The following is a 14,706-nucleotide window of genomic DNA, read 5'->3' as shown; positions in this document are numbered from 1 at the left end:
AATCATCTGCTTTTAACAGTCAAGCCGGGAAACATTTAAGCCTATCGTCTGGTTCCACTGACGTATGCGCACAGTTGAGGAACCCTTGCGCATGCGTAGTAAAAGTATAACCTGTGGGGAAAAGGCGTTTTAAACCTTATTTTGGGGCAAAGTCATCAATTTCTTTCAGCGATTTTTATCATATTTTACTGCTGTTTCTATACATGCAGTTTTTATGTCCCGGTGACCAGTGAAAGTACAGTTCTGACTCTATGCCCATTCATTTAGATAGGAGCCTGGTCTTGTTAGTCTGAAATAGCTGCCCGGAAGCGTTGCCAAGATGGCGGCTGAGTGGCACGACTTGCCTAAAAAGACTTTGACACAGATCAGACGTCGCCTATTTTTTTCTGCCTGACAGTGTAAGTTAATCTCTCCGGCAGGTGCTGTTCTATATGTTTGTTCAAAATATGTGTTTTTGTACACCGTACTTCCTTTCGTTTTAGAGTTGCCTCAAGCGGAAACTGTCCTGTCAGACCTACAGTGGTCATTCCAGCCTGTTGGGTCATGGCCTTAGAAGATTGTTCAAAGATTGTTCCTGTTTGTCTTGTCAAGCCCACGGAGGTTGTTCCTGCTAGAAGTTGCGACCACTGAGATCATACCAGACCAGCTATCTGCTGCTTCTGACGAGTCCCTTGGAGGATGCTCCTACTAGTTGTCAGCCATCTGAAGAGGCTATCCTGTTTGTTTTGTCCTGTCCTTGAAGATTGTTAATGTTTGTCATGTCAAACCCATCGAGGTAGGCCCCTTCCTGGAGCGTCGGGTGACACTCCTGATAGGGGGGGTACTGTCGGGGCTTGGGGCTAATCACCTGTCTTTTGGGGTTGTGAATGTGTTTGTGTGTTTGGATGGTTTGACAGCTCACCGCGTCTGCCTGTTTGATTTGAGTTTTTCCCTGCCCTCCTTGTTTCTACGTTGTTAACCTTAAAGGAATACTCCACCGTTTTTTGAAATAGGGCTTATTCACATTATTTCCTACATTTAGATAGGTGGGCAAATGCATTTTGGTGTCAGTGCATGCATTGTTTTAGTTTGACTGGGTCGGCGTTAGCTTAGCTTAGCACAATGAATGGAATCCTTTGTTGCCAGCTAGCATGGCCTGAGTAAAAGTGATCAAAAAAAAAAAAACCCACCTAATTACTTCTTGTGGCCTGCGTATTCACAACGAGTACAAATAGCGATCCAGATTAACACTAGGCGATTTCCTAGGCAGATATTGACTTGGGACTATATTATGGGGAAGCACAGGCAAAGCACTGCTGCTTAGGTGAAGCACTGCTACTTCGGCGCAGAGATATCACGCAACACATGAAATCCCACGACTTCCGTCAACATACCGGCGTGAATAGTAGCTGCCTGGTTATTTTCCTTACAGTACACGAATGGCGATGAACATGGCTGATTTTGAGAGAGACGAAGAGGGTGACTTCTCAGACAGTCAAGAACCAGAACCATACCTATTTGAACCAGAGTTTACAGAAGACGAGCTGCGTGCTTTGGAAATAGAACGACAGGAGGAGGTTGCGATCACTCAACAGCCTGAGGACGTGAGGATGAGAGCCAACATGAACTGGTGGTGTGAATGTGGGGGAATATGCCAATCTATGCCGACGGAAATAGAGTGTCTGTGCTGTAGAGAGTGGGACATGTTTTTGCCATTGATGACCAGGCTCAACACGTCAGATCAAGATGAGCTTGCCCGAAGTTGTGTCACATCTACAGAGGATTTCACGGCGCTGATCCATTCTGCAGTACTCGACTTTTTTTCCGGTGTGACAAAGTGAACTGGAAAAAAAGCCCCACGCCGAATGGACCAAATGGACAGCTGTCCACAGAGTAAGTGATTATTTGAATCATGACGCATGTATAGATCGACCCATATTATACCTGTATTCACATAGAGTTGATGTTTTCACAGGCAATATAGGTTATATAGGAAGAGAAATAAAAGACAACTTACATGTGCACTTTGTTCTTCCTGTGCTTTGAAAATAGATGGGACGGCCGTATCTTTCAGACTTAGTACCGTCTTTCTGGACCCATATTCCATTTTTTCAAAGTAGTCCTCTGGTGCAAAATGTTCTTCGCAAACACGATACTGCTTTATTTTGTTGAGAGGCGTTGAACTACAGATCTCCAGAGCTGCTAGACATTTATTTCTCAGTTCCACATTAGATGGAATTCTGTGAAACATTACATTTGTGTATGTCCTTTGCTTGTTCTCACAACCTTTTGCTATGCAGGTAATAACCATGTTTGCTGTAACTTCTCAAAATAAATCATCCAAAAGCGAAGACACTCGATGCAGGTCACGCCGGTATGTTCTTCTTCTTCTGTTTTTTTTTGATGCGTTGCATGCCGCTATGTTGATGGAATTCGTGGGATTTCATGTGTTGCGTGATATCTCTGCGCCGAAGTAGCAGTACTTCGCCTGTGCTTCCCCATAATATAGTCCCAAGTCAATATCTGCCTAGGAAATCGCCTAGTGTTAATCTGGATCGCTATTTGTACTCGTTGTGAATACGCAGGCCACAAGAAGTAATTAGGTGGGTTTTTTAAATTTTTTTGATCACTTTTACTCAGGCCATGCTAGCTGGCAACAAAGGATTCCATTCATTGTGCTAAGCTAAGCTAACGCCGACCCAGTCAAACTAAAACAATGCATGCACTGACACAAAAATGCATTTGCCCACCTATCTAAATGTAGGAAATAATGTGAATAAGCCCTATTTCAAAAAACGGTGGAGTGTTCCTTTAATTGTTCGCCACCTGATCTCCATGTTCTTCTAATTTCTTCCCTTTATAATTCCCTGTGTTTCTCTGTCCATTGTCAGACTGTTGTTACCCGTACCAATAGCTCCGATCTACTAGCTGGTCTGTGTACTCACCTTGTCCTCAGGCTCCAGTGTCTTTTGCTGTTTTGTTCTGCATTTTGTTCTCACGAATGCAGTACTCCTAGAAGATTCCAGCCCTCATGTCTCTGGTACTTGCCTGTCGAATGAGCTAAACTGTGGAACGGTACTCATCTGCCTTGTCTCATCTGCTTTCAATAAAGCTCAGTGTAACCCGCAACTGAATCCAGCTTGTTTCTCCTGACAAACAGTGTAGGTGGCGGCAAGTTAGTCATTTCAGTTTTCCTGCTTCGTGTTTGAGTTGCCTGAGAAGGGTCAGATGAGCGCAAGGTTGTTGTTTTTTTTCTCGACAGTGCAATCGCTCTAGCAGGTAATGTTCTATGCAGGCTATGAGAATAATTTACAATCAGAGCTGAATGGTATTTGTTCACAACATGTGCTTCAGTACAACTGCTTAGGTGGCTCCAAACTGGTCAGTTCAACTTCATCTTCGAGCTGTCTTTTCGACAGTCATTTGGAGGCAGTGTCATGACTTAGATGGGCACTGTTATATTTATATATATATATATATATATATATATATATAAGTAAAAAGGATTTAGATTATTGTTAAGGATATCGTTTTCTTTATTTGGCTATATGTTCATTTTGTACAGTTGTGTGGGTGCCTTTGAGTTTTGAATAAGGTAATTTAAGTTCTACCAGAAAGACTCGGAGAAGATATTGTAACAAATCATCCATTTATTAATGACCCAGCAAGCTATATATATATATATATATATATGGTAGTATTTGGCATAGGCCCCATCCGTAAATAGCAGTCCGAGGGTACAGATTCAGTATTTCCTGCCTGAAGATGAAGGCAGGGGTGCAGCCGACCCCCCCAAAACTAGTGGAAGAATGATTCCATTGGAATGGAGCCTACCCCCAGAAATGGAAAATGAATATACTTGCCGGCCATCTATCTTGTCGTACCTAAAATATAAAGAAGAAATAGTACAGTTAGCAAACAGCATGATAGACGTGAAAACTCTTCAATACTCGTGGGTTGACAGCTTATAGTAGGGATCCATTTATCTTGTCAAAAAAAATTTTTTTTTTATAGAACATGTGACAAGCCACGCTGAGCCGCACATGACTGGGCCACACTGAGCCACACATAGACGAGGCCGTGCTGAGCCCCACATAGATGAGACCGCTGTGAGTCCCACATAGACGAGGCCGTGCTGAGCCTCACATAGACGAGGCCGCGCTGAGCCACACATAGACGAGGTCACACTGAGCCACACATAGACGAGGCCACGCTGAGCCACTCATAGAAGAGGCCACTCTGAGCCAAACATAGACAAGGCCACTCTGAGCCACACATGACTAGGCCACACTGAGCCCCACGTAGACGAGGCCGCACTGAGCCCCACATAGACGAGGCCGCGCTGAGCCCCACAAAGACGAGGTCGCGCTGAGCCCCACATAGACGAAGCCGCGCTGAGCCACACATAGACGAGGCCGCACTGAGCCACACATAGACGAGGCCGCGCTGAGCCCCACATAGACGAGGCCACACTGAGTCCCACATAGACGAGGCCACGCTGAGCCCCACATAGACGAGGCAACGCTGAGACCACATGAACCTGGCCCAAGGGCCATGCTGCTACGTGCGAAAGCTATGCAGCGATATACGTGAGGCCGCTAAGGCCATGCGAAGATGAGGTGACGCAGAACAACGCAGCTAATTCATAGCACGAGTTATGAAAACTGAACTGAGCCCCACATCTGATGTCACACCTCACTTCCGGTTTCGGAGAGGACGTTGGCGCACGTTTGGCTGCCACTTCTCCTGCCGTATTTTTAGTTGTTTATTATTTTAATTAATTTTAAACTCTTCTGAATAATTTTAAACTCTTCTGAGTCTTAACCTGCTGCTGGATTTCCATATATTTACCTTTACTGAGCCAGCGTTTTAAAGTGTTTCCCCCTGGTCTATCTGCTGCTGCTCACATCTGGTTGCCGTGATTCACCTGCACTGTCTCTGCCTGTTGCTGCTGTCTCCGTGTGAGATCAAACGAGTCACTGGAGTTGCGTCAAGTTCTCCGTGTGCAATGGCTGTGTAACAACTCTTGGATGTTATCATGCGACTTCATATGATCACCTGGATTATTTGCGATCTGATTTTATCAGGAACCAGCGTAAAGCAGTGGACCGTACTTCTGGACTTCACCATGCTGAGGTACTCTCTCTCTGATCTTTTGTCCCTGGGACACCATTACCGTCCAGATATCAGCGTCATACAAACTTTGCGTTCCATGCAGCTCCTCCGCCGGCCTAGTTATAATCATAGAGGGTCTCGTCAGAGTCGCTCTACTGCCGGTGCTGGAGTCACTGCACTTTGGTCTAACCGCAGGCGCTCGCTGCGTCGTACTTCGGGTTCCCGTGGAATCGGCCATAGTAACCTACGCTATCCAGAGGTTCTCTCTCAAAAACCCGCGGCGAATGTGTGCTGTAGCACTATGCGACTCGCTCACTTCAACACGAGGTCAATAAACAATAAAACGGCACTTATCACTGACACTATCCTTGACAGGAAAATTGATATTCTCTGTCTCAGTGAAACTTGGCATAAAGACAATGACTATCTTAATTTGAACATGTGTGCCCCATCTGGATATAAATATATTGACGTGCCTCGAGCTTCGGGTAAGGGTGGTGGCTTGGCTGCAATATTTGTATCTAATATATCAATTGATGTTATTGATGCTCCTACTGTTTCATCATTTGAATGTCTGGTTTTTAAAGTCAATGGTGCTTCACCTATTCTTGTGCTGCTAATTTATCGTCCACCAAAACCTAATCCTTTATTTTTTTCTGAGTTTACTGAGTTGCTGACACTTCTTAGTCCACTCTGTCCGTCTATGGTCTTGACTGGCGATGTCAATTTCCATATTGATAATCCAAACTGTGTCAAAACTGCTACTTTTTTGGACATTTTGGATGGTTTTGACTTTAAACAGCATGTTACTTTTCCGACCCATAGGCTGGGCCATATATTGGATGTGGTATGTTCTGCTGGTGTTGGTATCCAATCTCTGGATAGTATCGACATGAGTATAAGTGATCATAGACTTATTACTTTTGACATAAATGTTATGTCTTCACGATCTATTTCTGAGCGCACTATCAAATTCCGTAACATCAAGCACATGGACTTCACTCTTTTTTCGACTTTTGTCTCTGGGCTTCCCACTACTAACTCCGTGGAGCACTATAATTCCATGCTTTCCTCACTTTTGGATGAGTTCGCACCTGTGCGAGAACGGCTTGTTACTTTTAGGAAACCCTGTCCATGGTTTACCCCGGATTTACGTTTAATGAAAGCTGCCGGAAGACAATTAGAACGGCAGTACAAAAAATCTGGCCTGACGGTGCACAGGCTTCTTTACACTGAACAACAGTCTGCTTACCATTCTGCTTTGAATACTGCACGTAAGAGCTACTATTCAAGCATTATTGGTAACGCTGCAACAAATACTAAATCGCTGTTTAAGACTGTTGACAATCTTCTCAAACCAACTAAGGCCGTTGTTCATTCCTCTGTTGAACAGTACAATAAGTTTCTTCATTATTTCACTGGTAAGGTTGAGGATATATATAGCACTTTAAATACCATCACTCCTCTTGAGCTAGTTAATATCCAGCCTTCAAACTTCCCAACTACTACCTTTTCAAACTTTGAAATGGTCGGAGATGATTTTATTATAAGTACAGTGAAGTCCATGAACTCTACAACCAGTATTTTAGATCCGGTTCCCTGCTCGGTCATCATGAACTGCCTTGCATCAATCTGCCCTTTTATGACTTCAATTGTGAACTTGTCATTGACCTCTGGAATTGTTCCTCCAGAACTAAAAATAGCTGCCATTACACCAGTCCCTAAGAAGAATGGTTGTGATGTATCTGATTTATCCAATTACAGGCCGATTTCTAACCTCCCATTCTTGGCTAAAGTTCTTGAGCGTGTTGTGGCTGTTCAGTTAAATAATCACCTAGCTCTTAACAGTCTCTTTGAACCTTTTCAATCTGGGTTCAGAAGAGGGCATAGTACTGAAACCGCTTTAATTAGGGTCATAAATGATCTTCTTATCACAGCGGATTCAGGTGCATACAGTATTTTGGTCTTGTTAGACCTCAGTGCTGCTTTTGACACTATATGTCACTCTCTTCTGCTTGACAGGCTGGAAAATTGGTTGGGTCTTTCTGGAGCTGTCCTCAATTGGTTTCGGTCTTATTTAACTAAACGTGCCCAGTTTGTTGGCTTGGGTAACTATAAATCAGATACCGTGCCTGTTCGACAGGGAGTTCCTCAGGGTTCAGTACTGGGTCCAATATTATTTAATATTTATATGCTTCCACTTGGGCAGATCATTAGGAAACATGGTCTTGGGTATCACTGCTATGCGGATGATACGCAGATTTACATCACCACTAGTCCTGATGTCCATTGCTCATTAATAGCTTTACGTGGTTGTTTAGCAGAGATCAGTAACTGGATGCATAACAACTTCCTGAAGCTGAATGGCTCCAAAACTGAACTGATGCGGATTGGTACAGTGGCAGCCACACGTAAGGCCGAGCAGATCAGTTTGATTGTTGATTCCTGCACGGTAATCCCCACTTCACAGGTGCGAAATCTTGGTGTCATTTTTGATTCACAATTATCATTTGAAGCACACATAAAACACATCTCTAAAACTGCATTTTTCCACCTGAGAAACATAGCTCGACTTAGACCTTTTCTCTCTTTTGCAGACACAGAAAGGCTTATACATGCCTTCATAACAACTAGGTTAGATTATTGTAATGCCTTGTTCTCTGGCCTTCCAGCTAAATCGTTGAGCAAGCTTCAGTATATACAAAATTCTGCCGCTCGTGTGCTCACTTGTACTTCTCCTCGTGAACACATCACACCGGTTCTTTCACAATTACACTGGCTTCCCGTAAATGCGAGAATTGATTTTAAAATTCTTACTTTAACATACAAGGCACTTCATGGGACTGCACCTGAGTATCTTTGTGAACTCATCAGCCCTTATATTCCATCACGCTCTCTTCGCTCTACTAACTCTCTTTCACTTAACCAGCCATCATGCAAGCTAAAGACCATGGGGGAAAGAGCCTTTTCATATAAAGCCCCTAAGCTATGGAATGTACTTCCTCTGCACGTCAGAAATGCACCAACGTTGGATGATTTTAAAAAGTTGATTAAGTCACATTTATTCAAGACTGTCTTTCTATAATGAATTGTTGTATTGCTTTTGGTGTTTTGTTTTACTTTATTTATTACTTTATTACTGTAGCGCTTTGGGTCTAAGAAAAGCGCATTACAAATAAAATGTATTATTATTATTATTAACTATCGACAGATAGATAGAGCATGGCACCACCACCAGTAGTTTCATAGGAATTTACCTGAATTATTACTGCAGAGCTTGCTGAGCTTCAAGGATGGTCTTTAGGTCAGGTCTTATGTAAGACTCGAATGCGGAGGAAGACCATCTTCCCAGGATCTTGATAGCTGCTGTAGGAACGCCACGTTCGGCTGCTGTAGTAGCTGCTCCAATCCTAAATGAGTGTCCAGTATACAAGGAAGGGGATAGGCTACAGTTTTTAAGGACAGAAACTAGATGAGATCTGAACCAGGTTTTAGAAAGGGGAGCTCCGTTAGAGAGTGAGGATAGGGGTGAGTGATCTGAGGATCTGGGGTGAATTTTTAGGAATCTAATCATAGAAGAGAAGGAGCAGAAATTATTGCTAGTTTTGCATAAAATTGAATTCCAGCGAGCAATCTGCGAATTGAGGAGATTTTTAAATTGCGATTTTCGAAACTAAAAACTAGGAACGAGCAAACAGTGGTAACCAGAATAGGAAATAAAGGAATCTGAAAGGAAAAGCAAAACATTAGAAAAGAAGACCAAGCGTAAGTGTAAGCTTTGAAATTTGAAGGAGCAACTCCTTTAGACATGTAATGTCTAGCTGATCAGTTTCAACAAAACAGAAACAAAACAACAAAACAGAACAGTTTCAACAAAAATGTATAATTTTTGCATTATAATAACTGTACAGGCTTTTTTTGCAGGACTGTTGTATTGGATTACATTAATTTTAGCTTACGTTAGGTGAACCTAATAAACTAGCAACCGATAGTAGTAATGGATTTTTGCACCTAACAATAGTGGATACGGTTATTGAATTCCATTACCAGGATTTTGCCTAAATCTTACTTCTTTTTAGGTAACCAGCCAGAGCCTGTACCTCACTGACGATACCAATGTTGCAGTTTTCCCTGGAGCAGAGGGTCAATAGAATATAAATATAAATGTTCTCTTGTATGTTCAAAATTTTAAATGAACCTAAATTTAGTTGTTCTGAATTCCAGGACTGTCTGGAAGAGGTACAGAGTGGAAAGCTTGTGAACAGCAGAATGGTGGTTGTAAGATTTACTGAGCAGGAGGCCAGTGTCCCATCCATGATTGCCAAAGTAAAAGATGCCTTAGGAAGCAATGAACAACTCATCCTGACAGACCACAATGGAGTGGAAATATTGGACTCAGAAGGAACAAGAGGTGCTTCATTTGAACAATTTTATTTACCATCTCAAATTATAGTTTATATGACCCTGTCTCTTGAAAATGTACTGTGACAATAGCATGAACTTTTAAGTTGCTAATATATTGGGCTATTAATTGTCACGTCAACATTTATAAGGTCTCGCATTTTAAACTGGAGCCATAAACAATGTCAAACCTTTGCCATTTCAGATAAAAACTAAATGAATATGCATTCACATGTCCGTCTTCAAGAGTGAGCTTTTATTCATACATACTGTGTATTTTATACTCAATTAGGCACCTTTTATTGGAAGCAGATCTCATGAAAAATCATGGCTGTACCAGAGGTTGATTTCCAAGCTGTGCAACAAAAGAGGCAAAGAATCTCGTAAGTCACACCCCCTCAGTTTTTCCTCCTGACATCAGGCACTGTAAAAGGCTAAGCATGGCCTGAATTAAAGAGCAGAGCTGGTCTGATACAACATATTCAAAGAGACTACATGAAAGCACCTAAAATAATGGCACATTTCTCCGTCAGTCTGTTCAGAAACACTGCCATGTTTATTTGAGTCTTTTCTTTGATACAAGTATATATTTCCTACAATTGGACACCTTCAGTCAATGGACACTTTATGCAATATTTGATTGGCACAAAAGCAATCATTTCTGTGTCCATAATCAATCTGAATGTAATGGCATGTCACATCATTTGCATACATTAACAGTTTCTAATTTAATATATACATGAGACGTTTCTCGTTCACAGACGCAGAGATGACGAGGGTGGACTGGACAGTGTGTTCGAGAAGATCGAGGAGCTTGTCCTGGCTGCTCAGGGTTTGTCTGAGGTGACAACTGCCATTCAGGGACTCTCTGACGTGGTCCATCGAAACAGGAATACAACATTGGTACTGACTGATGAACAGTCCAGGAATGTTAGGGATACATTCACTTGTCTGGTTTGCAGGGGTAAGTCTTGTCCTTAGGAAGACAAAAAATTATGTATTAACCCTGACAAACATATTGTTGTTGTTTGGTGGAATTTATGATGTAGTTGTCACGTGTGACAAAAACGCTCAGCGAGCGGAACCCTCTTGACGAGTCACGAGTTTCTCGAGGGATCGATTTGTGTGCGACACCTCCCACTCCGGTTCCGGGTGTGGCAGAAACATTGTCCTGCCTGATTAGCGCTAATGCACTGCAGGTGCGAGAGAGAGAGAGGAGCGGCGTTCACATAGGCTTCCTGCTTTACAAGCCAAAGATAAAAGGGCTATTCAGAGAAGTTTCGGGAGTTGTTGTTTTTTCGGAGCAGAGTTGGGCACAAGCTTGCTCTGGGAAGTTATGGGGATGTGCAGGTTACCTGATGAAGTCTCCGGGGAAAAGGTTCCCTATTGAAGATGTCTGCATTAGGAGTGTACTGGGCTGTGGTGAAGCCTCGTTGGGGTGAAGGCCGCCCATTGAAGTCTGCTGGAACAGAGTTCGCCTGTGGGAATTTGCTGGACGGATTTATCGATTGGATCTGTGCTGGGAAGGGAGAGAGAAAGATAAGTGAATTGATTTCATCTTATAAACATTCAAAAAGCTTGAAGAGGATACAGTGAATATAAATCTGACTGTTGGGGAAGCTATGTGTTTCAGAGTGTGCTGAAGAGGAATTGAGGATTGAATATCCCCCACGGGAGTGTAATGAATGGATTGAGGCCTCTGATCAGCCCTATCGTGTGAGTGAATCGCAGTGCTTTTGCCTTACTGTTACACATTGATTCATTGCTGTGGATTTGTGGTGAACACGAGTGTGGTGTGCTTTTGATGAGAAGCGGTCCCAACCCTTGCCTATAAGTTTGTGAAAAGTTATGATACCTACTCCCCGTCGGAATCCCAGAATGATACAGCTGAGCTGGAAGGAACATATTGCTGTGGGGAAAATCATTGCCTTCTTACTTACCGTCTGAGTCTGGAATTATGCAGCCTTGCTTAGGAAGTAAGCTTTTAAATCACTCTTTCTCTAATGCGCCCTGACGAAAGTATTCTGTACTGCGAAGAATCCTTACCTGTCTACTCACTGTCGGAGTCCCGAAGAATGCAGCATTGCTGGTGAAGTAAGCTTTTAAACCATTGTCTCACTACTGCGTATCGACGCAAGTATCCTTGACTGAGAAGCATCCTTACCTGTATACTCACTGCCCGAGCCTGAAGTGTGCCGCCCCATTGGTGAAGTCGCCGTCAGGGCGAAACTGCCGTAGCTGAAGAAGACCTAGAGGACACTGAAGTCTATCACGCTTGTGCCCCTTGATGTATTGTGTTCAATAAAGATTGTTATTCCTTTGAAATGACCTCTTGTCTGCATTGTCAAGCTGTTGTGGACCTGTGGTGTCTGCTCCTCCCGGTGGTGTCTAAGGCAGGGGTGGCTGGTCATCCGAGTCCACCCCGGTGACATAGTGGTCATTTAAAAGCTTAAGTGTCCTGCTCCTGGTGTTCTTTGTATAGGCAATTGAGATTAAGGAAACCAGTCCATAAAAACAGAGCCATTCCTTAAAGTCCCTGTAAAGGCAATTCTAAAAAAACTAATTAAAAATGTTAGCAATGTATTGCCAAAACATATTACAAAGACTGTGAACTGTGAAGTACTGAATTGTGGAGTTAGACTGTTAAACCGTTTTTCACCATTGCTGTGTTTAGGATTTTTTTTTGGCGGGGCTAAAACGGGGAATCGATGATGCACTGGAGCCCCTGAGCTCCTGGAAACGCCCCTACTGGAGCCCCTGAGGCTACCCCCTCCTCTATCAGTTGGCTGCTCAATCGTGAGTTTCTGTCAGTATTTACTTCAGTCTAGCTATGCCTTCATCACAGAAATGCGTATTACCTGGATGCGATCACTTAAGTAGATTTAAATTCCATTAAATTTCCGAACAACGATCATATCAACAAGAGGTGGATTAGTTTTGTGAAGAGCCACCTTGATGGAGAGCTGAGGATCACCACCAACACCCGCCTCTGTAGTTATCATTTTACACGGGATAGTTTTATAAACTTTTGTCGCGACACAACTGGAAAACACTGATAATACGCTGTTACTGGTGAATGGGGCCGAGCCGACTATCCCCCGCCTCAGCCTTCATCCTCCTGTCGCGCAGACAACTGGTGCCATCAGTGCGTGCCCGCGAGTCAACTTTCCCGCGAGTGGGTGTGATTTCAGCGCAGCCAGCGGACACACCCCCAACATTTGAGAGCAGAGACCACTGCTCATATTTTAAGATTTTGATAGCTTATTTTATTTACTTGGCTCCTTTTTTTTTATTCAAATTTGGCTAGGTGGCAAATAACACTTTTCTGTGGTGTGACAAACTACAAACTTAACAACACATACTTAATTTTCACTTTACAGGGACTTTAAACATACTTCAGGAATTTACATCTGTGATGTTAAGTGGTATGATGTGTGCTTGGAGCATCTGTAGACAGAGAAAGGAATTTGTTAATCCTCACTGAACTTATGCCATACATAACCTCAGTTACATAAATGATGCTTTTTGAAATGCTGTCTGACATTCAATTGGAAAATATTTTCAATTCTTCATCTAGTATATCTTGTATTGTGTTTTCAAACCTCTAATATGTATTTCTTACACTGGCAGAATCATCCAGTATTTGCAGCATGCTGTGGAAGTTTGGTCGGATGCAGATCCTGTATTACTGTGTGTCTTCAGAATTCGTCAATGTGTTTGAAGTGTCAAGCAGATGATTTTTCCATCAACATTCACAAAGTCACTGGCCTTTCTGGTGTAGTAAATGTCATGAGAGCGCTGGCACGGGAAGAGTAAATGCTGCTTTTCTGCTTGCCACCAATCCTTATGTTATCTCATGTTATAAATTCTTTCGATATTGAGGATTGATGTTTCTTATGTTGCCTCAATGTTCTTAGCTCTGGAGTTTTAAGAGCTAGAAAATGTAACAATGTTTTATGTTACATCATTGTTCCCACCTCACAGTAGTTTCATAAGAGCTAGTAGGCCTAAATGTGGCAAGATGTTTTTATGCTACATTATTGTTCTCAGCCCACAAGTGATTTTTTTATAAGAGCTAGTAGGCCTAAACGTGGCAATATGTTGTGACAGGCTCTTCTGTGGAGAGTTGCAAAGCTGGACTTACTTTGTTTACACAATTTATTTGTCTCTGAATTTTCTTTATGTACAAAAGCAAAATTAATATTTTTTCTTTATAAAACGACCCTGTGAATAATGTCTAATATGGATACAATGACAGTAAAATGATATATTAATGGTAACAAAATAGGCAGTTGACATTTTTATGGTGACACTTATATCCACATATAAAGTAAAACTTGTATGGTAAATACTATCAGAGTATACTTACACCCTCTACTTTTGTAGTAGTAACTGCATAATGGTGTCCAGAGACACATATGTCCAGCAATCTGTAACAAGGTGCTTCACAATCCAGTGCACATGAATTTAGGAGCAAGTCTTTGTTACATCAATGAGGTAGATCAAGGCCTCTTTGAAGGGAGCATAGTTGTAATTGACAGCACTGTCCAAAATAACTGAAAGGTCGGGGTAAATAATGTGCAAAGTGCTGCTCTGCTCTCACTTTGTCTGCCTCAGACAGAAAAGGATCACTTCCGAATGAAGATACTCTGGTGAGGGAGGATCCCATGTCCCTGTCATACATGTCAGCTGCAACTGTGGCATCTGGTAGAAGATCGGTTGTGATTTTCTTGGTGTTCCAGTCCCTGCTAGGTGATTTGGCATCCCTCTTTCTTTAACAACACAAGAAATGTTTGTTGTGATGTTCAATGATAAAACACTTAAACTGAATAACTTGTAAGGGAAATGTGAAATACCTGGAATCCTGTGAGCATTCCATGATTGCACAAATCTGTTTATGTCAATTTGGCACATCTGGCAGGTCAGATTAGATGTGCAGAACCTTGTCAGACTGTCCTCCATATCTATTGCCTCCTGATCTTGTAGCTGGATGAGGGCCTCCTTTAGTGGATAATTCACTCTGTTGTTAATTTCTGGCCACATCCTTTCCACTGTGTGATTCTGTGTGTGTGTGTGTGTGTTTTTTTAAGGAGATGATAGAGGTCTGTTAACAATGTGTTTCTATTTTATTAACAGTTGAGAACTAGTGAATAGACTAAGAATAACCTTGTGTAAAATCCCCAAGACCACACAATGTTTAAAACATCATAA

General features: G+C 42.4%; 1 long non-coding RNA gene across 1 annotated transcript; it reads left to right on the top strand.

The window, feature by feature from the left end:
* Positions 1-9,328: 9,328 nt before the first annotated feature.
* Positions 9,329-10,544, top strand: LOC132155595 (uncharacterized). The gene is made up of 3 exons (XR_009437297.1): positions 9,329-9,505; positions 9,788-9,878; positions 10,257-10,544. It is a non-coding gene; the product is annotated as an uncharacterized LOC132155595 (long non-coding RNA).
* The last annotated feature ends 4,162 nt before the right edge of the window (positions 10,545-14,706 follow it).

Source organism: Carassius carassius, chromosome 13 (genome assembly GCF_963082965.1).
Source record: "Carassius carassius chromosome 13, fCarCar2.1, whole genome shotgun sequence".
Taxonomy (NCBI): domain Eukaryota; kingdom Metazoa; phylum Chordata; class Actinopteri; order Cypriniformes; family Cyprinidae; genus Carassius; species Carassius carassius.
Note: the sequence above shows the minus strand (reverse complement) of the source record. Positions and strands in the feature narration are given on the sequence as shown.